The sequence below is a fragment of the Ananas comosus genome, linkage group 2 (assembly GCF_001540865.1).
Source record: "Ananas comosus cultivar F153 linkage group 2, ASM154086v1, whole genome shotgun sequence".
Taxonomy (NCBI): Eukaryota; Viridiplantae; Streptophyta; class Magnoliopsida; order Poales; family Bromeliaceae; genus Ananas; species Ananas comosus.
Window position 1 is genome coordinate 3,166,918 of NC_033622.1, and position 24,878 is coordinate 3,191,795.

General features: G+C 34.3%; 1 long non-coding RNA gene across 1 annotated transcript; it reads right to left on the bottom strand.

The window, feature by feature from the left end:
* Positions 13,575-22,393, bottom strand: LOC109725520. Its single transcript, XR_002220293.1, has 2 exons — positions 22,026-22,393; positions 13,575-13,821 (listed from the first exon to the last, which is right to left on the bottom strand). It is a non-coding gene; the product is annotated as an uncharacterized LOC109725520 (long non-coding RNA).

The following is a 24,878-nucleotide window of genomic DNA, read 5'->3' on the forward strand; positions in this document are numbered from 1 at the left end:
ATTAACAATGTTTGAGGGCTCTTTGTACAATTTTACATGATGTATATTATATATATAGGTATAGGGTTTGATACTGTAGCACCCTTCCCCTCTTTCTTTCGAAACCCTAATAGTCACAGGGATCTCCCCTACTGCACGACCGCCAGCCCTCGACCGCGGTGACCTCTCCCCGACTGCTAAAATCTGATAATCAAGTCCCAACCACCTCTCTCACTCTTTTTCTCTTTCCCCCTCAACTAATCTAACTCAAGATCTCCTCTCCTTGGCTGCACCGTCCAAACCACCACCGTTGGCACCCCAGGGGTTCGATAACCTTCCTCCAGCGGTCCTAACACTGTCAGATCGCCTTCGAGCCCGAGGACCACCTCTCTTCCTGATCCTTAAAGGATTGGGCCATAACTTTGCTGTGGGCCTCGCCGCCGCTTTTCGTTGTCTCCGCCGATGCCAGAGGCCTCCAAAGCACTCCCCGGCGCCGCCCTGACACCACTTTGGCATTCCTTATTGCTGGACCTCACCTCTGAACAAGAGATCAGAAGGGTTGGCCGTAGGCTTCTTGAGCATCGCTGCCATGCTAACCCTGCCGATCCTCCATCATTGGCGGCAACCTCTCTCAGTCGATGCGAGCTGCCCTAGGCCACCGGAACCCTAGTTGAGTTCTCCTTGCTCCAGTTTAGCCCGAGCTAGAGTTCTTTTTGGTTGGCTTCACAATTCTGGTCAAACTCTGGTGACCCTCCAGAAGGTGAGCACAATCCTCCAAAAGGCCTAAGGACATTTGGGCTCACCTTTATTGCAACCTGAGAAGCCTCGGTTTGCGAATTTAGATGTGTTACTCCTAGTGACCTTGGAAACTACGGTTCACGTAGCCTCAATGCGCTCGTCGACCATCCTTCACTCTCCGGACAGTGAGCGCGTGCTTTGACACTCCGAGACGTATCGGCCTACGGTGCTGGTTGTTTCGAAACACACGAAATTAGGTAACAAGTCAAAATTCTAACTTTTCACATAAATTAATGCTAATAGAATGTAGATTAGCTTTTCATATATATAAATGCTAATAGAATGCAGGTTAGGAGTTTTTATGTAATTAAGCCTTGTGGATTGCCTCGGGCAGTGTGAACCCACAGTGTGTAATCTTTGGGCTGATCATCCAAGGTCAAAGGCCTTTGTGAGGTATAATTAGGGTTTAAGTGCTTTTATCGATAAAATCACCGATTGAAGGCGGTTTGGGTTTGGGTTTCATGTTTGATCAATGTGAATACCGCATATTTGCCGCTGATCGATTGCCCTAACTATCTTATGTGTCTAGAGATAGCAGGTGAGCGGCAAAGGGTTTCAAAGTCAAAATCGTCATTTTCGAAAACCTGATACTACCTAGTTTTGATTAAACGCATTTGTTAGCGTTATCCTAGTGTGTTGCTGTCGGGACACCTAAGTCAGTGTGTTTTAGGGCATCAAATTATTTATAATGTGAATTAATAATTTTTGGGACACTTTTGGGTTTTGAAAGTGTTCCGGTGAGTTCCTAAAAAATTCTACCAGGTTTAAGCAAATGGTAAAAGGAATCGTTTTCCCGATTGTTTTTGAAATTGTGTGACTAGTGACTTTGGGTCACTTACGTTTTAGTCCTTCTAGTGGAGTGGTTTGTAACTCCATGAATCTTCCGTAGGTCCATTGATAGAGCACCTTGCAAGTTAGGTGTCTCGTCTGTTACAGGTGGGTGCTCGATCCGAAATCGATATTATGGAGTTAGCTCAGTGACAGTCTCTCATCTCTTTCCTTTCTTTAATTACACACGCATTGCATGTTGAACACTTCACCACTAGACTTCACTTTTTATTGCTCTACTTTTACTCGTATATATAAGTTAATCATGATTTAGGAATAGAGCGGTACTCTATAGATGCCATTGCATGACTTATTATTTGATAGACCTGATTGGTCGGTGATTAGTTGATATCTGTGAGATATGTGCGACTTGGATTGGTCAAGTGATTGTTGGTGGATTTGATCTCAACTATTTGCTAATTGTTGGCTATTGAGCATATTGCATCGATCGTCACAGCTCATATGTATCTTGCGTACACCAGCGGTTTGGCCACTGCAATGGTATTCTTTTCTGAAAGAGTGGTCGTATTTCCGATCCATGAGCCTTAAGCATAGGGATGGCGCATGAGATGCGGTGTAGCTAGTGAGCTTTGGAGGTACCATGCATATTCATTGATTGGCTACAGTTATTCTATTATTTACCTCTTTATGATTATCATTAATAAGTTAGACTTTGTCATGGTTCAATTAAGTGAATATTTGTTAAGTTGAATGTTTATTTTGGGATAATTGAACTACGGATTTGTAATTTTACGACTATGGTACGGTTTGTGGTTTTATGACAAAGATATTTTCTACCTCTTGTGGTAGTCAGTTTTCAAAATAATGAGTTCCCATGTGAGAATGAGTTTCCATGTGAGAAACGGTTTTCAAAATAATTTTTCGGTTTTATCGTATATTTTAGATTTAAAAATAAAATTTTCGAATGAAAATATTTTCAAATGATAGAATGATTAATGTATTGTGCTTCGCATCATCACGCTTAAGAAATGCTTAGATGAATGTGCAAGATATGCATCATATTTGCTAAGAACTAGTTAGCTGTATGAGTATCCGCATACTATACTTGTTGGTTGTGTAAGTGGATATTGTGACTTATGGTATTTTAGCAGATGGTACACCGTACAAATATAGAGAAAATTCTGTTTGTGTGGTCAGAGAAATTACTGTGTTTGTGGCGGATTTGTTTATCTCGTAAGCAAGGTAGTTTAAAAAGAAAAATTGGCATTTTTTTGCTGACTTTGTTTCCAAATTTTATATTTTTTTTAAAAAAGAAACTTTACAAAAATAGCCTCGAGGCGCGACAATTTGAGTAGAGTTCAAACTGTTTTAGTTAGGCATCTTATGCAATTTCAACTGCAACAGTTAGGTTTAAATGTATAGAACTAAATATCGAATTTGGCTTTGTATGTACTTACAATTGCACTGCAATTATAATTATATGCAACCGAACAGCGCCTAAATTTAAGCTTATGCTTCAAAATCATCGGTATCTTCATCAAACCCTGAAGTACTTAACCATGAACGAACTTGTATTAAGCTTCAAACTTAAAACCTCAGATACCAAACATCAAACCTTGAGCCACTTGCGCTAGGAACGGATCCATCCATCTTTGCTGATCCATGGACCGGTTTAAAACCAATAGTAATAAACTTTGGAGACTATAGGTAGTTATAGTTGCCAAAACAATAATAAAATCAAAATGAAGGTAAGAATTTCAATTCATAATTAGCAAAAAACTATTAGATTGTGTTTGGTTCGGAGTTAAAGGGAGGCGGGGAGGGGGCGATAATTACCCCCCCGGCCCGAGGGGTGGGATTAAGTTAATCCTATCCCAATTTAATTTTTAAATATAAATTTTAAAATTTAATTTTAATTTATAAATTTTAAAAATTTATAATTTGTAACCTTAAAATTAATATTAATATTTTAATTTTTAAATTTTAAATTTAAAATTTAAAATTTTATTTTTAATTATTTGAATTTAAATTTGACATTTTATATTTGAAATTTTAAAAATGATTAATTTGTAATCTTAAAAATAATATTTTTATTTTTAAATTTTTAATTTTTAATTTTTAATTTTAAATTGTTATTTTTAACTATTTAAATTTTATATTTTAAATTTTATATTTGTTAGATTTGATTTAAAATTTATAACTTTAATTTTTAAATTTGAGATTTAAAAATATAGATTTTAATTTTTAATTTTTAATTTTAAAAGTTATCTATTTAAATTTAAAATTTTAAATATAAAATAAAAAATTTAAATTCAAATATAAAAATTAGGGTAAAATCATTATTTTCTATTTATAACTATCGAGTTCGGCTACTATGCTATCAATAGCACCAAGCACTTGGTGCTATCAAGTTTTCCGCCGTTAGATTAATCCCTTTGATTATTTTTACCCGTTAGATTATACTATTCAACCAACCATCCACTCAACTCTAAAGGGCTCATATCATCCTAACCACACATTTCTCAATCTACGGGCTAAAAAATCAATAGCACCAATAATTTGGTGCTATTGATAGCATTCCAGCCCAGTTCTATAATACCCACTATTTTTTTTAGTCCATCTTATTTATCAAAACGTTATTTTTCTTAATCCCGGAAACAACTCAATTTTCATCCAAGTGCAAAATTGGTCTATTCCAGGCTTAATTTTGAACTTAACTTTGTCCCTGAAATAACTAGTTCTTACTTAAACCCGAACCAAACGAAGCCTTAGACTACGTTTGGTAACAGAGTACCAAAGCGATTAAACATTTTATCCCATATATTCTACCAAACACGGGCAAATTGGATAGAAATAGTTTATTCTAGTCAAACTTGAGTTATTCCAAATATTCTGAAATAATCTGTATTAAGGTTTTCCTATTCTTTGCTTTATTCCAAAGTTAGGAGATTGGAATTTGTTCTTTTCCTTTGCCTAATTCTCCTTGCCACACTTTATTCTCACTTACTATTTCACCTTGTTCTTTCTGCCATATATTTTTTTAACTATTCTGTACTAGTCTTAAAAAAAATCACCAAATATAATTTTTGTTATCATAAAGTATAAAATATTGTCAAATCAAATATAAAATTTTTTTAATTCCTCTCTATTTTAAAATATTAAAAAATTTAATATTAAAATTATTTATCATCAATTTAAACAGTATGTCATTATCAAGTGTTGTCTCAGTGCTTCTTGAAAAGCTATTATTATTATTATTTTAATTAAACATCACTTTTTGTACAATAATTTCCACTTGTCCAAACACACTCACAGCTCACCAGATGATTAAAGGTGCTCTTTCGAAATTGGGTGATCCCTTTGGAGCAGTACATGATTACTTTCTGATACTTCTTTGGAAGTAGTCAGTGTTTGAAAAGATAAAAGTGGCCTGGATATATGCCCAAATCAACACCAAATGAGTAAGTTGTTTTTTTTTTTAGAGATATATAGTATGTTTGTTATCCGTTTCGTTTATTTCATTTAGAAATAAATTTAGTTAGAAATATAAATCAACTAAAATTCGAATTTTGAATCTCGGATACCAACCATCAAGCTATTTATCACTTACGCTAGGGACGGTCGGTAAGTGAGTAAGTTGTTGGGAGGTATTATCAGTTGAGGAGTTGGTGAGAAATTTCATGGGATTCACAGTGTTCTTGTTTGTGTGTGTGTGTGTGTGTGTGTGTGTGTGTGTGTGTGTGTGTGTGTGTGTGAGAGAGAGAGAGAGAGAGAGAGAGAGAGAGAGAGAGAGAGAGAGAGAGAGAGATTTATGTGGTGAAGGGAGGCCAACAACCCACATGGTTGGCAGTTGGCCAAAGAAGATGGAAGGTATGGAGAAGTTGGGCCAAACACTCACATTACAAGGCAAGCTAGGCTAATTTTGGAATAACTTTTTGTCTCCTTTGCACATAAATTAAGCATCCTCATATTTATTTTTGGATAAACTTCAAATGCCATCCATGTGGTTTCGCATTTTCTCACTTTAGTACCCTATGATTTAAAGTGCATTATCAAGTTATTGTCCTGTAATTTCATTTCTATCTTTTCGTTAGCTTCTCCGTTAATATTTCGTTAAATTATATACAAAAAACTTCAGATACTCCATAAAGATTTATCGAATATTCACTTTAGTATCCTTCAGTTTTAACTTTGTCACTGATTTAACAAAAAAAATTAGTGGAATCGACAATAAAAAGATTGAAATGAAACCACAGGACACTAAATTGATACACTTTAAACCATAGGATACCAAAGTGAGAAAGTATAAAACCACAGGAGTGGTATTTGAAGTTTTTCCTTTATTTTTCCTCCTGCTGTTTCAAGAAGTGAGTTATTTTTAAATTTGAAATACAGACTAGCATATTTTGAAAAGACAAATAATAGAAATCAAAATATCACTTACATATGTTGTTCATATATTGACACCTATAAAATGGAGGCTTTTGCGTTTGTAATTTAAAACTGTCATATTGATTTACTAACACATTAAGATAAATTTTTGAAAGACTCAAATTATTTTTCTTTGAGAAATCTTTAATACAGTAATTTATGTGGTTTCCACAAGATTATTTATTTGTAAAAATATTAAAATTTGCAAGTGAAATATTGAGGTGACAGGTTTGAGCACCAATAAAAAGCCATTTAGCATTCCGTACTTGGGCCATTTGGTCTAGGAATGCCAACAGGTCGGATTCTGGATGAATTTTCAAAAGTTCAAATTCGATCCTGACTTCAAACTCCAAAACTAAACCCGGCAGATTTTAAAAATCTATATCCAAACTCGAACCCGACCAAAAATCCGAACCCTGACCCGAACTCGAACCCGAACCCGAAATAATTATTTCTCTTTTCAATATTTTAAAATATATTATATTAAATATAAATTTTTAAAATACAAATTCAAATATAACATCAAATTTTTATATACATATTATATATAATGTAAAATAAATTCGGGTTCGGATCGGGTTCGGATTCGAGTCGGATACAGTCAAAATCCATCCGAATCAATATCCATCAGGATTTTATTTTTGATATCCATATCCGAAAATATATCTGTTTAGCATCGGATAAACCCGCTTCGTTCGGATTCGGGTTCAGATAAAATTCCGGATATCCGTACCCATTGACATCCCTAATTAAGTCCTAACACTTAAAAGGAAAATATTATAAATGGTTTTTGAGGTTTTAACCTTCAAAAACAGTGATTACTTATAGGATGGACAACTTCAAAATAGAAAAAAAAAGAAAAAAAGATTTAAGTTCAAATTTTGTTTTCTTTTTCTGAAAGAAATTATATTAGGAGCATCTATGTTAAAATTCCAATTTAGGTATTTTTATCAGTACATGGCCCATGTGCACTGTCCTGTGTTTTGTTCCAATTGTAGGAATGGTATTTTTTGCATGATTTATTAGATTACTTGTCTAATTTGCTTCCTCACAAGCTTAAGACTAAGATGCACAAAGAATACTTGGTCTAATTTCACTAAGTCAACTCATTTGCTTTTAGCCAATATGGTTGACCTTCAAATCTATTTTGGAGAACAAGAAGTTAGATAGTTGGCGAATAAGAAAATTAGTATTCTGCTCAAATTAAAATAAGGTTTTGCATCCAAAAGCAAAAAATCTAATCAGTAGCGCCTGACTTGTAACCAAAGTTCCACTTGAGCCTCTATGCTTTAAAAGTGAACTTAATTCGCCCTAATTTTCTCGTAATATGTCAAATCAGTCGATTCGATTATCAAATGTTAAGTTTGTTGATTGAAAGATGATGTATGGACCCTAAGTCAATATTTTTTTGACAACAAATTTGACATTAGAATGTTTCTTTTCATCGAAAAAAGAATAACTGCTGTTAAAATAAACACTGGTGCTTTCATTTCAAAATAAAAGTTAAAAGAAGGAAAGTTTAGAAGACAGTAGATATTGACTAAATTCTAATGCATTAAAGTACTTCAATTTCTTAACTTTTACATATAATATATTTTAAATTTCTAACCATTAAAAATTTTTATTTTTATTTTTATTTTTTTATGTAATGGCTACTTCTGTTCGATCTAAGCAAAGATGAAACAAGCTATTTATGGTGAAAAATCAAAATTTTTCTTACTGTTCAGAAATTAAGGTACAATATATGTTAAAATGCAGAAATTAAAGTGTGTAAATTTCCAGTGCAGGGACCTATATGTACTGTTGGAATAGTACAGGGACTATTTCATACATTTTACCCAAACTTTAAAAGAGAAACAAGGATTAGTCCACTGCATTACATGCTAATTAAGTAATTAACACAACCAAGTTTTCTAATCTTATTTGTTAAGAAATTATGGAGGAGCATGAATCCATGTGCTATGAGTTGAATGGAGGAGGTGGACTTGGTAGTTGTTTTAGTGGTTTTCTTTTTCTTTTCTTTTTTCTTAATTTCTTATTTTTTTATTGTATCTTTTTTTTTTTTTGTTGGTGGTTTTAACCTCCAATCTTTAGGTTTCTTGGCACTTTCTTGGGCCCCAGATGACACCACCAAGTGCCCATTTTTGTCCAATGATATAATAAGGCTAAATTACAAAAAAAAAAAAAAATTCTTATAAATATTCTCTCTAACCGTCAAAAATCTACATTTTATCCCTCAATATTTCAAGTTGTTGCATTTAGCTCTCTCTCTATCAAAGTTTTATTTTTATTTCGCTCATTTCTTATAATTTATACCAGAAACGCCACTCAAAATGATAGATATATATTAAATAATTATTTCTTATAAAAAAAAAAGGGATAATTTGATCATTTTGTACTCTTCATTAGCACCGTATCTTTTAAAAAACATTTTTGAAATTTTAAAGAGAAAAAATATAGATTTTTAAAANAAAGAAAATTGCATTCGAAAATAAAACGAGATTTATTTTTTGCATCAAATGCTAATTGTTAACAACTTAGAATTCTTAACCTCTGTCTCTGTCTCTTTGTTTGTGTCTATATATGTATCTATCTATATCTCTAGTCTAAGATTTTAGGTTTTGATATGATATTTCAATTGTTTGTGTTGTTTTCTTATTTGGCTAAATTATAGAAAACCTCCCTGTTAAATTTTGTTTTTTCACTTTCTCTCCATGTTATTTAAAATCCTACACTTTGCCCCCTTGTAAAATGAAAAATGTGCACTTCACCCCCGCTGTTAGGGTTCCGTTACGGTTCCGTTATAAAATTTTTTTATGCCAAAAATGCCCCTCCGCTCCTCTTCCCTGTTGCTTCAACGGCTTCCGGGACAGCGCCCTCGCCGGCCTTGCCCTCCTCTAGGAGCTCAACCTCAGCAACAACCGCTTCGTCCGAGCGTCGTCCTCAACCTCCCCACCTTCCGCTACCTCGACCTCTGCTTCAACGTGTTCGAGGGTCCCATCCCCGCCGCCCTCTTCGACCGCCCCCTCGACGCCATCTTCTTCAACTCCAACCGCCTCCGCCGCCCCATCCCTGCCAACCTCGGCGACTCCCCGGCCTCCATCATTGTCCTCGCCCACAACCAACTCAACGGCTGCATCCCGCCCTCCATCGCTTCAACCTCCTCTAGGGGCCCCTCCCGTCCTCCCTCTCCGACGCCGCCGACCTCCAGCAACTCGACGTCGCGCACAACCACCTCACGGCCACAGTCCCGAAGCCCGTCTGCGCGTTGCCCTCTTCCCTATTGCTATGCCCTCTATGGAGTGCGCAGATGAGGAGGATGAGGGAGAAGTCGAAAATGGCGAAGGGCAAAATGGATATTTTGTCACACCATACCCCCCTGTGCACATTTTTCATTTTACAAGCGAGCAAAGTGTAGGGTTCTAAATGACAGGGGGGCAAGTGAAAAAGCGGGTTTTGACAGAGGAATTTTCTGTAATTTAGCCTTCCATACATTTTACCCAAACTTTAAAAGAGAAACAAGGATTAGTCCACTGCATTACATGCTAATTAAGTAATTAACACAACCAAGTTTTCTAATCTTATTTGTTAATTAATTATGGAGGAGCGTGAATCCATGTGCTATGAGTTGAATGGAGGAGGTGGACTTGGTAGTTGTTTTAGTGGTTTTCTTTTTCTTTTTTTTTCTATTTCTTTTTTTTTATTGTACATTTTTTTTTGGTGGTTTTAACCTCCAAATCTTTAGGTTTCTTGCCACTTTCTTGGGCCCCAGATGACACCACCAAGTGCCCATTTTTGTCCAATAATATAATAAGGCTAAATTATAAAAAAATTCTTATAAATATTCTCTCTAACCGTCAAAAATCTACATTTTATCCCTCAATATTTCAAGTTGTTGCATTTAGCTCTCTCTCCATCAAGGTTTCATTTTTATTTCGCTCATTTTTTATAATTTATCCCAGAAACACCACTCAAAATGATAGATATATATTAAAGAATTATTTTTTATAGAAAAAATAGGGATAATTTGATCATTTTGTACTCTTCATTAGCACCGTACCTTTTAAAAAATATTTATGAAATTTTAAAGACAAAAAATATAGATTTTAAAAGTCAGAAGAAAAAATGACAAATAAATATTTATAGAAAATTTTCTATAATTTAACCATATAATCTATCTATTTCTATTCTACTACATTAAAGGAGGGTTTGGGGGACCAAAAGGTGATGCGTGTCCCCCCCCCCCCTTTACTCTCTCTCTCTTCCTCTATATATNTCTGAATTTCAATTTTAACTTATAATATTTATTTTCAAATTTTAAACTTCAAAATTTAAAATTTTAAATCTCTAAATTCTATAAAATTAATTAATTAATTTTATTAATAATACACCTGATAAATCGCATAATAAAATCTAACCTGATAGATACAATTTAAATTACATAAAATATCGTTGTATAAAAAAATACAGAATTTAAATTTCAGGACTAAAATTTTAAAAATATGGTATATATGTGTATATATATAATTAATTTTATTAAACAATTTCTTCTACAATTTTATTTTCCTTCTACTTATTGATTTTTTTAAAATTATTTTGATAGATTTATCTCAAATTCTTTTCATATAAATTTTTATAAAATAAATTATTGTATAAATTTACTTTGCGTATATACCAATTTTAATGACTTTTATTTAAATAGATTTAACTATTAAATTATTTTTATATAATTTTTATTTAATTAATAATTAGACTTATAAAACTATATAAAAATATTAAAAAAATAAAATTTATTATAAAATATTTTTATATCCGCAGCATCGCGCGGATATTTCACTAGTATAGTAATAATGAGGGGGTTACCAATTCAAAGGACTCAAAGTAGTTGATTAAAATGGGCCCCAATAAATGCAACAAATTTGAACACTTCTTCATGAATTCTATATATGGAAAAGGTCAATTGGACCACTTAAGCATGTGTTGTGGTCCTTTTCTTTTCTTTTTCTTTTTTTTCTCTCTCTTAATTAAGTTGGATTTGGCCTTTAATGGTTTCAGATTCCCACCTTCCAGATAATGGTTTGCAGATCCGCCAACCTGTTAGCGCAAACCGGTTTGGTAGTTTTTGGATTCGGGTTTGGGACTTGTTATGATTCGCCCAATACCAGATTACTTTATTGGATTTGATTTCTAAACCCTAAACCCTAAAATCCTATTCTAATCTACTTATGAATTGATTGCCACATCCTTCGTGTCAGAAGTTGAAAATGAACTTATGAACTTCAAAGAGCTTCCTTTTTTTTGTTTTCACACTGGTCTTATTAATTTTTTATTTTAATTTTTTTTTTGAGAGAGAAAGGTAACACGCTATCCGCTTTATTTATTTAGCAGATGAATTTAGCTACAAGGGTTGAGGCAACGCGACCTCCTAAAACATTGAAGGCAATCAAAACAAATAAGACAAATAAAAACTAAAATTAAAAAACTATGAAAACTTGATACTTGTACTCCTCACTTAAAACCCCTCACTCAAAACCAAAACACTAAGAGCTGCAAAACTCAGTCCATTCTCTACTCACGATCCGTATTCGTCTAACAGTCAAAAAAGGGTCAAATGATTAGCTTCTAAAAATAATATTATTTCTTTCTCGCCAGATCATCCACCAACAGGTTACGACCCTAATAAGATCTCTCGCAGCTGCCCCTTGGCGGCGGTCTCCAGCCAGAAGCTTCTAAACACTCCTGACCTCAATCCCAGACCCTGGAATGTGCCTACCTTCTAGGATGTTGTACATAAAAAAATCTGCTGATTACTCATCCAACCAGCAGATGATCAATAGTCTTTAAATCATTGCCGCACGTCACGCACTGTTGATTCCCTGACCAACCTCTTTTGAGTAAGTTGTCAACCGTAGGTAGGCGTTTTTTAAGTGCTAACCAAATAAAAATTCTAACTTTAGATGGTATTTTCAACTCCCAAATCTTTATTTAGCGTAAGAAAATTTCAAAATTCCTCTTCTCGGATCTGTATACATCGACTTAACGGTGAAATATCTTCTTGCATTCCATCTCCATCAAATTTCATCAGGCCTGTTTAAAACATGAAAACTTGAAAGGAAATTATTGAATTCTTTGATTCTGTAGTCACCCCTCTCGACCCCAGCTCTCGTAAGATTTTTCTCCACCTCCAACTTTGTAGTGAGCGACACTCCTTCATTAGAAGTCCTTTCATAGCTACTTTCTCATAAATGTCCAATAAAAAGATCTTCAGAGGAGCGTCGTCATATCACTTATGAGACTAAGGGCTTGTTTGATTCAATGGTGGAATTGGAATGGATAATAGAATGAGAATGAATTGGAATGGTAATTGGAATGACCCACTCTCCCAAGTCGTTTGGTTTATTTATGGATTTGGAATTGGAATGAGTTATTCACAGCTCATTGTTTGGTTCATATAAATTAAAAAAATTATAGAATACTATAATACTAATTTTACTTTCAAATATAAATTTATATTATTTAAAATTTATGAAAAATATAATACTATTCTCTAATAAGTTTTTCAAAAAAAAATATCAAATTTATTTTTAAAAATTTTTATTGATGTGGGTTAGGGATAGGTTTTGAGAGAGGATAGGTTTTTTTTTTTTTTTTGATGAGAAAGGAGTGGAGAGAAGGAGGGTGAGATGGTCACATTGGCTTTGAGAATTTAGTGGGCTTCCGGAATGAAATCTCAATCCGGACTAGAAGACCAGAATCAAGTTGAAGGCTAATGGGTCATTCCCATTTCAGTCCGAGAATCCCAAACCGATTCATGCGAACCAAACAAAATTAACCGGATTTGATCAAACCGATTCCCATTCCATACCCAAAATAGATGAACCAAACAAGCCCTGAAAGTCAATAGACAATCCGTCACTGAGATCAAAGCATACGCCACTTTTAAAGGTATCTTTAGTAGAAAGCACACTCTTCCACCATTGTGAAGCAGGTTGAAACGTCCTTCCTTCACTTAAAGGTTTTCTCTTTTTATAATATAAAGTTCTAATAAGAATGCTCCACTATGATCCCTGTTCAGAGATAAACGCCACCACCATTTAGAAAGTAGTTAAAACTTGAAAAGGTGTGTTGAATTCTTAAAAAAGGAGGTTGTACAATTTAGAACCACTTTTTTAATATACAAATAGCATTTATTTATTTATATTATTGTGAGAGAAAGATAACATACTAGTTCTCTTCTTTTTTTTTTTAACATTTCTCTACTTCAAAAGATATGGCAATACATAAGAGCTTCTACTTTTGATCTCAAGAGAAATAAATAAATGAATCTAAAATTGAGCGCAAGTTTTTGCCGTACTTCTGCTTCTATTTTTTCCTTCAACTATAGCAGTTTATATGGCATTTAGCAATTTAGAAAGTAGAGATACAAATTACGGTCGGGCCTAATTTTTGTACATAATGTGACAGATTTTTCCGTCTATCCAGTTTAAGCTTTTGAGTTAAGCTTGAGTGATTCACACTCCACTTCTGAATAAATTGTAATATAGTGCTTTTTCACTATGACATATAACATCATATAATATCATAAAAAAAAATCTACGATCAAAAGCGCCGGTACCAATTACAGACCACAAATAAGAATGACGACTATTGAACTCGAAATCTCGCCCTACGTACTCGACTAGCACTTCTCCAGAAGGTCCAGCTAAGCAAAGAATAAGCCCTCAGTCGACACATCTTCAAACAATTAATTTTTTCCCCAACCATGCTTGTTATTTTCTCTTGGTAGGCACTAGTTGATTCAAGTCATCATCAAATGAGCTGTAACTATATGGAAAAAAAAAAAAAAAAAAAAGAAGAAAAAAGCAATGAAACTTATGAAAGGGTCATGGTTTGGAAAAGATCAAATTACGCGTGTGTGAATATATATGCTTTAGTCAACTATATGCCCTCTTCTAGATCTCTTTTACTGCATTAACTTTGGGAGATGCTAACTGATGGAAACATTTTTGTCTTTGGAAGGAGAAAAGGGATAGCAATATATGGTTCTTGATTCTATTCACATTTGGTCAAGTTCAAATCCGAGTATGAGCCAATTATTACAATTGCGACACCCCTACAATTTAAGATAGTCTTATATATGAGATATAACAGGACTAAGCTTCTTAACTTAGTCATAATATTTTGGATGGTGATTAGACGCAAGAAGCTAAAAGGATTAAGCGTGCTAGAGATAGAGTTGTTTTAGAATAACTGACCCAATAGTTGACAACTGTTGTGGGCGGAGCACGACTACCCACAATATCAGCTAAAGCTAGCGAGACGAGCCTCATATCATCCTGATAGTTGTGAGTGTGCTTAAGTCTGACAATAACGTCAGAGCCTAGAAAAGGAAAGAAATGTGACACTGCTAGAATTTAAAAATAATTTTATATATGAAATATAATATAACTAAATTTCTTAATCCGATCGGATATAACATTTTAGGCGATGGGTAGATGACCTTAAAAGAGTTAAGTGTGTTAGGATTAGAGTAGTCCTACAATGAATGATCTCTTGGGAAATGGGACGTCACAACTAGACCTGGCAAACGGGCGAGTTGGATAACCCGCCGGTGGGTCATTGTACTCGCGGATTACTTGGGTATTGGTAAAATTTACCTGTAATTTTTTGGGTAGCCAACATCTTTACCCATACTAGCCCGCGGATGGGTTGGTGGGTATGTCGGCTACCCGCATTTTTTTTTTCTTTTTTGTTCTCTCTCTCTCACACACACACATCAATACAAATAATGAAAGCCGAGTATGTACGGCGCCCTCCCCGCATTTCGCGGGGGCTTCCGCGCTCACGAGGAAGAGAAAAAGAGAGAGAGAGAGAGGAGAGAGAGAGCAGACAAAGAGAGAGAGGGAGAGAGAGGGAGAGAGAGCAGACAGAGAGAGAGAGAGAGAGAGGGAGAGAGAGAGCAGACAGAGAGAGAGGGAGAGAGAGATAGAGAGAGCAGATAGAGAGAGAGAGAGGTAGAGAGAGAGGGGGGGACACGGGGGCCCCAAGGGCCCGCGTGTAGAGAGAGAGGGGGGACACGGCGGGCCCAGGGTACCCGACCCGCGCCCCCCGCGCGCGGGGGCGCGCGGGAGAGAGAGAGAGAGAGAGAGAGGGGACACAGGGGGGACCAAGGGGCCCGCGCGCGCGGGAGAGAGAGTCTCTCTCTCTCCCGCCACCTCTTTACCTCTCCCTCACCCTCTGCTCTCTCCCTCTCCCACCACGACCCCCCTTTCTCCTCTGCTCTCTCCCTCTCTCTCCCCCCCTCTCTTCCCCTCTTTTCCTCCCCCCCCTCTCTCTCTCTCTCTCTCTCTGCCCCTCTCCCCAGTGCGGGCGGGCGGGCGGCGGCGGGGGAGGAAGCGCGGGCGCGTGGCAGCGGGAGGCAGGGGCGCGGGCGCGGGCAGGCGGCAGCGGGAGGCGGAGGAGCGGGCGAGGGCGCGGGGCCGCGCCGACGCTAACGCGGGCGCGGACCGAGGGCCTCCCTGCGGGCGCGGCGCGGGGCGCCGGCGCCGGCGCGGGGTGGCAGGCAGGACGGGCTCGAGGGGGCTGGCACGGGCGCGGGGCGCGGGGCGCAGGGAGGTGCTTGCGCGCGGGGCAGGGCGCGGCTCGGGGGTGCGGGGAGCTGGCGGTGCGGGCGAGCCGGGCGGGGCGCGGCGCGGGCATGCGGGGCGCGGGCACGGCGCGAGCACCGGGTTGGGGGGGGCGCGTTGGGGAGAGGGGCTGAGGGAGAGAGGGGAAGAGAGAGAGAAAGAGAGACGCTGGGAGAGAGAAAGGGAGGGAGAGAGAGAGCAGAGAGAGAGAGCCAGGTGGAGAATGACAGAGAGGGAGACTGGGAGAGAAAGGGAGAGAGGAGAGAGAGATTTTAAAATTTTAATTTCTGAATTTTATATTTTTATATTTAAATTTGAAATTTAACTGTTAGTATACAATATTTTTTCTAATTTTTAAATTTTAAAGTTTAAAATTTTTAATTTCTAAACTCTATAAATTTAATTAATTAATTAAATTTATCAATAATGTTATATAATATATAATTATTAATAATTATATATTAATTATATATTAATAATATATAATTATAATTATTAATAATTATTAATAATTTTTTAAACTAATCCTCGCCCGCGACGGCGCGCTCAAGCTCTCCGACTTCGGGCTCGCCGCCCTCGCGGAGCGGTCGCCGCCCTCGCGGAGCAGCGCGGCCGCGACGGGCGCCTATGTACTGCGTGCGGGGCCTCGGCCTACGCGGTACTGTTTATTAATGGCTCTGAGACTTTCTCTTGGGTGTGTTAGATGCCATAGGAGCTTTAATTTCATTTATTTATTGTAAGGGCCCATAGGATTAGTTTGTTTTAATTGTACGAACATATATTTTTTCTACGGCATTTCATCCTCTCTCTCAGCTTCATTTTTTTTTTAATTTCTTTTGAGATGCTCTTTGTATGCAAGATAGTAATTAGTGCTCATTTTGTGAAAACGGAGTTGCTTTTCCAAGATAAATTATGTGAGATTTGGACTATGTTTGTAGAATTTATTAGTGTGCAGCGAAAGAAGTTAACTTGAAAATGAGTTTTTATTCCCCCTTATTTGTGTTAGTCCCCTGGATTATTTATCTGAGTATCAAATTGTAAAATGAAGTGAATCGTACACTTCTAGGCTTTTTCAAGCATGCGGTAAATTTCTGGGTTTCACTTCTACTGCTACGGGTACGACGGGGCACGCGCCGAAGCGTGGTCGTGCGGGGTCATCCTCTTCGTGCTCCTCGCGGGACAGCTCCCCTTCGACGGCGCCAACATCCCACTCATATATCGGAGGATCCACCGGCGCGACTGCGCGTTCCCGCCCTGGGTCTCCCCCCTTCTGCAACCACCTCATCTCCCTCTACGCGCGATGCCGCCTTCCCGTCGCCGCCCGTAAGGTGTTCGACGAAATCCCCCCATTATAAATTTATATATATATATATATATATATATATAGAGAGAGAGAGAGAGAGAGAGAGAGAGAGAGAGATAGAATATATATTCTCTCATTCTCTTCTTTTTTTTTTTTTCCCTTTCCCAAATTTTTTTTAGTATTGTGATTCACATACAAAAAAATAAAAATTTAAATTTAAACTTTAAATTTAAATACAACAATTAAAATTTGAATATTATATAAATATATATATATATATANCCACCTACCACCATCATTTCAACCTCACATCTCTCCATCCAATGGCTAAAAACTCAAAAGCACCACTCACATAATACTTTTACAAGTATTCTAGCTCAACTCTATATATATATATATATATATATATATATATAATTATAAATTGAATTTTAAAAATCTAAATATTAAATTCTAAATATTGAAATTTTAATTTGATATATTAAAATTTAAATTTTAAGCTTCAACATTTTATATTCTAAATTTAAATTTAAATTTTGAATAATAAAATATTTTAAAATTTAAATATTTAATTATTTATTTTGATTTTTTTTCGTATATTTCCCGCTGCGAAGCGCGGGTCTTCACTCGTATATATAAAACGTAACATAACTCATTACTTAAAATATCATAATATACAATAAAAATATTTAAAAAAATTCATAATATAAAATCCACTTGATAAGAAATTAGGGTTAGAATTTTTTGGATGGGTAAATCAAAATATATTTTTTTAATTAAAAAATAATTTTAATTAAAAAATATATGTGCAGGTATTCGTGGATTACCCAAAATACCCACAACTTAATAGGTATCCACCCGTTTTATCCGTAATTTTTTTTGAGAGATAAAATTAGCTAGAAATGATCAGTCCTTTGCCACTTGCGCTAGGGACAGTCGGTGCTTTATTTGTAACTTTTTGGGTTACAATAGTTGGTACACATACTCGTAAATTTCCGGATAACCAACGGGCATAGGTTGAGACTACCAGGTCTAGTCACAGCAACACCAGTGGCGAATCCACGCTCTACGCTAGACAGATAAAATATTTATAAAACAATTATATATATTATTTTATAGTTTATAAATTTATAACTGGTTAATTTTGCATAACTGTATAGATAGAAATTGCATTTTATATGTTATAAATGCCTAATCCTTACATGACCAATACCAAATAGTTTGCATACGATATTCAGAAAAAGCAAATTCTGTTAGCACTTTTTATAAGGCTGTAAGTGTAAGACTTTTCTGCAGCAACATATATAAAAAAAAGTTGCATATAATAGAAACAACAAATTTAAATAGTGACTTTTATAGAGCAATAATAGTGTAAGACTTTTTTACAGTAGGAAATATACAAATACATTTTATTAAGTATTTATATAAAATTTTAGGTAAACTAAATAAATAAATTTAGAGTGTTATAACCGTAAAATTCTTCTTAATATCATACACAACATATTTTTTTTCATCATATATACAGGCAAATATTTAACGTAATTAAATAGCATTTTATAGATGTTACAATGTAAAACAACTTTTTAATTAACATACTATTGATGGAGTTCTATGTATACAAACATTTTTATGAAGAAGCATTCACAATTTTTAAAATTTCTAAAAGTTCAATAAACTTACATGTAAATAGTGTGTAAATACAAAAATTTATAAATACTTATATGTAAATACTAATTTTAAAGAATTTTTATTTGTAACAGCAATGCTACAAATACACTGTAAAACATAGTTAGTTAATTCTGATTTCGGCAAAAATTCAGTACGAGTATAATTTGAATAAAATTCGTATCTTAATTTCGAAAATCGTTGAAAATACGGTTTAAAAAAGAGTTCGCCAATTATTCGGATACACGATTTATACGAAAATTATACATTCACCAATTGAAAATTCAGGAGGATAAAAAATTCGGCTATTAAACTAAGCTTTTTTCTCTACATTTATGCTACTAGCATATATAGTTATAAATTTTTAAGAATATAAAAATAAAAAGGTACAAAATAAAGTAGATTAAGTAAAGAAAGCAATAGCAAAATTTATTGTCGTTTCTATCTTCATTTCTTTTCATGATGTACATATTCCGGAAGTTTATAAAATATTTCAATAATTCGTGAATAATTCGTAAATAATTCGGCAATAATTCGCGAATAATTCAAAAAGGAATTTTATTAAAAAATTTTGCACTTTTTTTTGGTCGAATAATTCGACATATGCGAATTGTTCGCAAATAATAAATCTAACCCAAAAATCCACGTTTTATTCCGATTTTTTGAAAATAAATTGTATATGAACTGTTTTATTCGGATTTTTAATAATTCATAAATAATTCCCGAATAATTCGCGAATTAACTAACTATGCTCTAAAGTGAGGTGTACATCTTACACCCACTCCATCTCAAGACGATTAATATTTTTTACTTGTCACATTAATTTTTTTTATTTTTATTAAAAATTATTTGAATTTTTATTAACACTAGGATAGAGGATGTAAGTTCTATACTCTTTTTTTTAAGTATTTTCCGAGGACAAAAGAGCAATGCTCTTTATATATGGATGGATAAATATACCGTCAAATTTAAAATTTTGGCATATTTGGTATCGGCTTTATTTTTTATTTTTTTAATAAAAATTTCGTATAAACAGTGCAACAATGAGTAATGAATTGCTCGTAATTCTTATATTTAAAGTTTTTATTTAGAACAAATATAAAAATGCAAACATGCTTCTCATTTAAAAGTTTTTTAACAAATATTATGAGCTATTACTTAGCCCGAATGCATTACAAATTAATCAATCATGATAACAACCATAAAATAAATACGAACATATTAAATTACTAGCTGAGTGTACGTGCAAATGTATTTAACAATTAAAAAAAAATTAAGAATGATTTGAAATTTAAAAATAACTTACATCTCTATTGGCTCCCCTTCCTAATTTCTTAAAAATAAATAGAGAATATGGACAATATGCATTGTGCAAAAAAAAAAAAGAATGATTCAACTGTCGATCCATATTTATTTATAATTAACTTAAATTTTAAAGTTAAAGGTTGAATAACCTATTTAAAATTATTTATAGTGTAAATAAATTTTGTACGTTATATTATTTTGTTATAAACCATCTCATTGGATTCTGCTAGGGAAAAACCATACTAAAAATTCAATTGTGATTAATTATCTCACTAATTTTATAATAAAGATAAAATCAAATTTACAAATAAATGCTAAAATTCAAATAAATTATTTGATTGATTCGGAAGCGTGTGTTGCACTGCCCTAAGGCCTATTCCCATCCTCCGAATTCCCGTCCTCCGCGCGGGATTAACAAAAACACCGCCCCAGGGTACAACCGGAACTCCTCTTTTGAGCACGAGGGCATGTTTGTTTCAACGTAAGTAGACTTGGGGTGAAAGTGAACTTTGGGTTGAAGTGGAGTTTAGGTGAAAATTAATTTACTTCCGCTGTTTGTTTCTAACTGTGGAAGTGCTGTTTTGTGAGTTCTGTTGTTTGTTTGGTAGGAAGTAGAAAGTGTAGCTCTCCATCTCCGGTATACTTACCTCCGAAGTGATATTATTGTCTATTTTGTAACTTAGTGAATACTAAATTATAATAAATAAAAATTAATATAATTATATATGTATATAATTATATATATGTATAATTATAAAATAAAATTTTTAAAAATTATATTATTTGTTTGCATATAAATTATAATAATGCAACAAATAAAATTCTAAAGTTAAAAAATTATTAACATTTAACAAATTCATTTTTTATCATTTTCTAAATATACAAATTAGACAAAAAATATATTAAAACTTACCTAACCAAATTTGATCACATTACCTAACCAAATTTAACAAGCTCCTTTGCCTCTTTGCACTTCACCGAAATTGAGTTCGCCCCGTGGGAGGGCGAAGTCAATTATTCTATTTTGGATGAACTCGACTTTCGGCCGTAATAAAATTAATTACGGCAAAACAAACAACGGAAGTGATAGTTTACGGCGTAAATAACTTCCCTCTTCTCCACTTTTCCCTCACTTTCACCCAAACAAACACACTCCGAACGCAGATGAGGTTAACGGTGAAACTTTCAACACCCGACGATGAAGAGATAAAAAAAAAAAAAAAATAGAATTGAAATTGAAATAAAAAGAAAGTTCTTTTCCACTCACTTTTATTTTTCTCACTTAATCTCTACACAGCGTTCATATCTATGAACAGTAGAGAATCAAGTATAAGAAAAGGTTGCCCATAAATGCCATAAGCTCCATCAATTTATGAAAATAAATATTAATAAATATTAATAAATAAGAATAAAATAATAACAAAAATAAAATAATAATAATAATAATAATTAGAAAATTTTCTCCAATTCTTCATAAATGGCATGTTACCTAACATGTGCTGTCGACGGATTGCTAACCATTCATTAAAGTCCAAATTGGTTTGCAAATTAATAAAGTACGTTAGTTAGCATGTCACTAGGTTCATTATTATATTAAAATTATGAAAAATAATTTTTCGTAAAAGAAATTTTCAGTGGAAAAAAATGTTACATTTGTAATGTTTGGTTTATAGAAAAAAAAAATAATTTTTCATGAAAATTTATTTGGTTGAAAGCAAAAAAATATATATTTTTGTTTGCTTCGGTGAAAAAAATGAATGAAAATAATTTCGCATAGCTTGAATTTTTGTTTTCCATCAAAAACTGCGAAAAAATGAAAACTTTGATATTTTTTCAAATCCATAAAAATATTTTTATGAAAAAAAATAATTTTACTTAGAACCCAACAAGCGTAACCTAAAATATGGTAGTGAATGAAAATATCTGCTTCGTAACAATTATAATACCAACCGTCCCTAGAGTAAGTGGCAAAGGGCTTGGTGGTTGGTATTCGAGACCCAAATTCGAATTCTAGTTGATTCACATTTCTAACTAAGTTTATTTCTAAATGAAATAAACGAAGCAGGTAGTACCTATCTGTCAAGAAAAAAAAAAAAAAAAAAAAAAAAAAAACAGGAATTGAAGCTTACTGTGGTCGCTTGCTCTATGAAGGATCCCATCATACACGCCCTTTTTCTTATTTATACCAATATATTCTTCCACCTGTAGTTACTAGGAGATTCTTATTGCAGAGATTTTTTAGCCATGTCCCTATTTCTCCGGATTATATTTCGGCTGATATTTTACTCGTCAAGGAACTCTTCCTCCACGTCTCTAACCGTCCCTATCTAAACCGCTCTTCTGTTTTGGCGTTCTTCTCCTCGGCTCCTCGTGTACCATATATCACCTTTTGTTTGTTTTCGCTGTTTGATCATATGGCCCGAACGCTTATCATGTGGTACTATTTTTCAAGCGCCAAGAAGACCAAATTAATTTGGAATCTTGTTTAAATGCATGAATATTTAGTTCCCTCTCTCTCTCTCTCATCTCTCTCTCTCTATATATATATATATATATTCTTTTATTTAAGAAGCTCACAATATTAATTAGCAGATTAGAAGACTATGATCAAATGTCTAGGAAGGCATATTATATTTATTTTTCAATTCATTTTCTCATAATCAAATAAATCGTTTCGTAGATAAAATGTACTGTGCGATTGAATTACATACGGATACAAAGACCATCTCATAGGAGTTAAATCAAACTCTTGCCTTCCAATCTCGGAAGGAATTTTCTGTATACTATTTGGATGTCAAAATATTTAGTTATCTAGTGCTATTGTGTTTGATATAAAGATTTTTTTATTTATGATTTGACGTTAGGGGTTTGATTTTTGAAGGCTGAATATGTTTTTTTTCGAGAGATAGGTAGCACGCTATTCGTTTCGTTTATTTTATTTAGAAATAAACTTAGCTGAAAATGTGAATTAACTAGGATTTGAACTTGGATCTCAGATACCAACCACCAAGTCCTTTGCCACTTGCTCTAGGGACGGCTGAATATGTTAATTAAGTTAATGTACTAGACATTTTATCATATTCTTCATTTATGAAAGAGGAAGTTTTGCTGAAAGCATAAAAAATATTTGTTGAGTGAGATGATTATGCCTCCAAACACTACAATAATTTGTTTTTCGATATCGGAATAGATGATAATTTATTTCATATGAAAATTTTTACTTATGCCTTTGGTTCGAATATAAGTAAGAATTGTTTATTTCAGAAATAGATACAAGTTCACGTACAAGCAAGAATTAGACCAATTTTGTATTTAGATGAAAATTGGATTGTTCCTAGAAATAAAGTAAATAGTGTTTGAATAGTTAGATTGAAATAAAGAAAATAAGAGTTTATAATTTTAAATTAAAATTATTTTATCTAATTAATTAACTTCAAAATATTACTTAAAAATAATTTATTAATTAGTAAATTTATTAGCTATGAATATTGTATAAGATAATAAAAATATATTAATTAATTAATTAAATATAAAACATAATTTAACTTTTTAATTAGTTAATAAATTATTTTAGCTAGATAACTAGCAAAAAAATTTAATTAAATTAATATAAATATTAATGGTTGATCAATATAAATATTAGTTTATGGATAAATAAATTAAATTATTAATAATTAATTATAAATAATAAACTAATTAATTATTTTATTGTTTAAGTAATAAATAATAATTTAAATATATTAATTAGATTAACTAATGATTTAATACCATAATTAAAACTAAATTTAGATTTTAATTAACTTCGTTTCCACCTGGGAACAAACTTGTTCCAAGGAAAAGGGAGGAACGGCAGTTCCAGCCTTATACCAGTTTATTCCAGAAATCTAAGAACTACTGTTCTCTGGTACCAAACACAGCGTTTGAAAATAAAGAGGGGAACAAGAACTTATTCTTTCCCTTGTTTTCAAACCAAACACTGCCTAAGGTCCCGTCTGAATGTTGGAATAAGTTATTCAATGATAACTTGTCTAACATAAGAAGTTTCTTGTGTAATTAAAGCAAACAGTTTAATTTTTGGAAGCAAAGAGCTTTTGCTTTGTAAAAGATATTGGCCAATTTGCATAAAAAATTCACTTATTTTGGGCTTTTGCAAAACTGGGCCACATTTTTCATTTTTGCAGATTCGGTCCGCTTTTTCAGCAAACTGACAAAAATACCCTTATACCTTTTTCTCTCTCCTCTTTTTTTCTCTCGTTCTTTTTTTCTTTCTCTTCCTAGAGAGCGGCGAAGGCGAAGGAGGCGGCTTGTCCGGCGCATCCTTACCCTCGCCCGCATACCCTCGCACCTTCCCCGCCTCCGATCCCCTGATCGATTTTTGCTGCTGATCATATATACCAGCACCTTTTTTTTTTTTTTTTTCTTCCGCTCTCCTGACTGCTCCTCCGCTATTCCGATCAGACGACGCTCGATTTGCTACTTGCATGAGTCCACAATGCACTACGCAACCGCGTCCTTCCTTTTCGCTTGCGTCTCTCATTTTCCCCTCATTAGTTCTCATCTATTCCAATTCCTTTTCCCTCCACCCCTCGACTGCATTTTCTTCACTCCTCTGCCTCGCACGGGGCCTCCTCCCTCCTTGGCACTCCGATGGAGACGTCCAGACGCATCTTCGAACCGGCAGCCCTGGCCTTTCTGGACCCTTCCCCCATCCATTTCATCATTTTGTACCTATTACCCTTGGATCTTTATCCGGTCGACACTCTGCTCCTTCGCTCTCACATACAGCATTACTTGTGCATACTCCCCTGGGCCACCTTCTCACCGCTCTGGCGATCCATTGCGAGCCTCGGCTTGGTGATCCGGGATGTCAAGTGCCCTTACGTTTCTAACCATCTCTGATTGTATATTCTTTTTTCCCCTTACGCACTTCTCCTACTGTCACTCGTTTCCAGAACCGACGACGTCTCTAGGGTCTCTTTCGT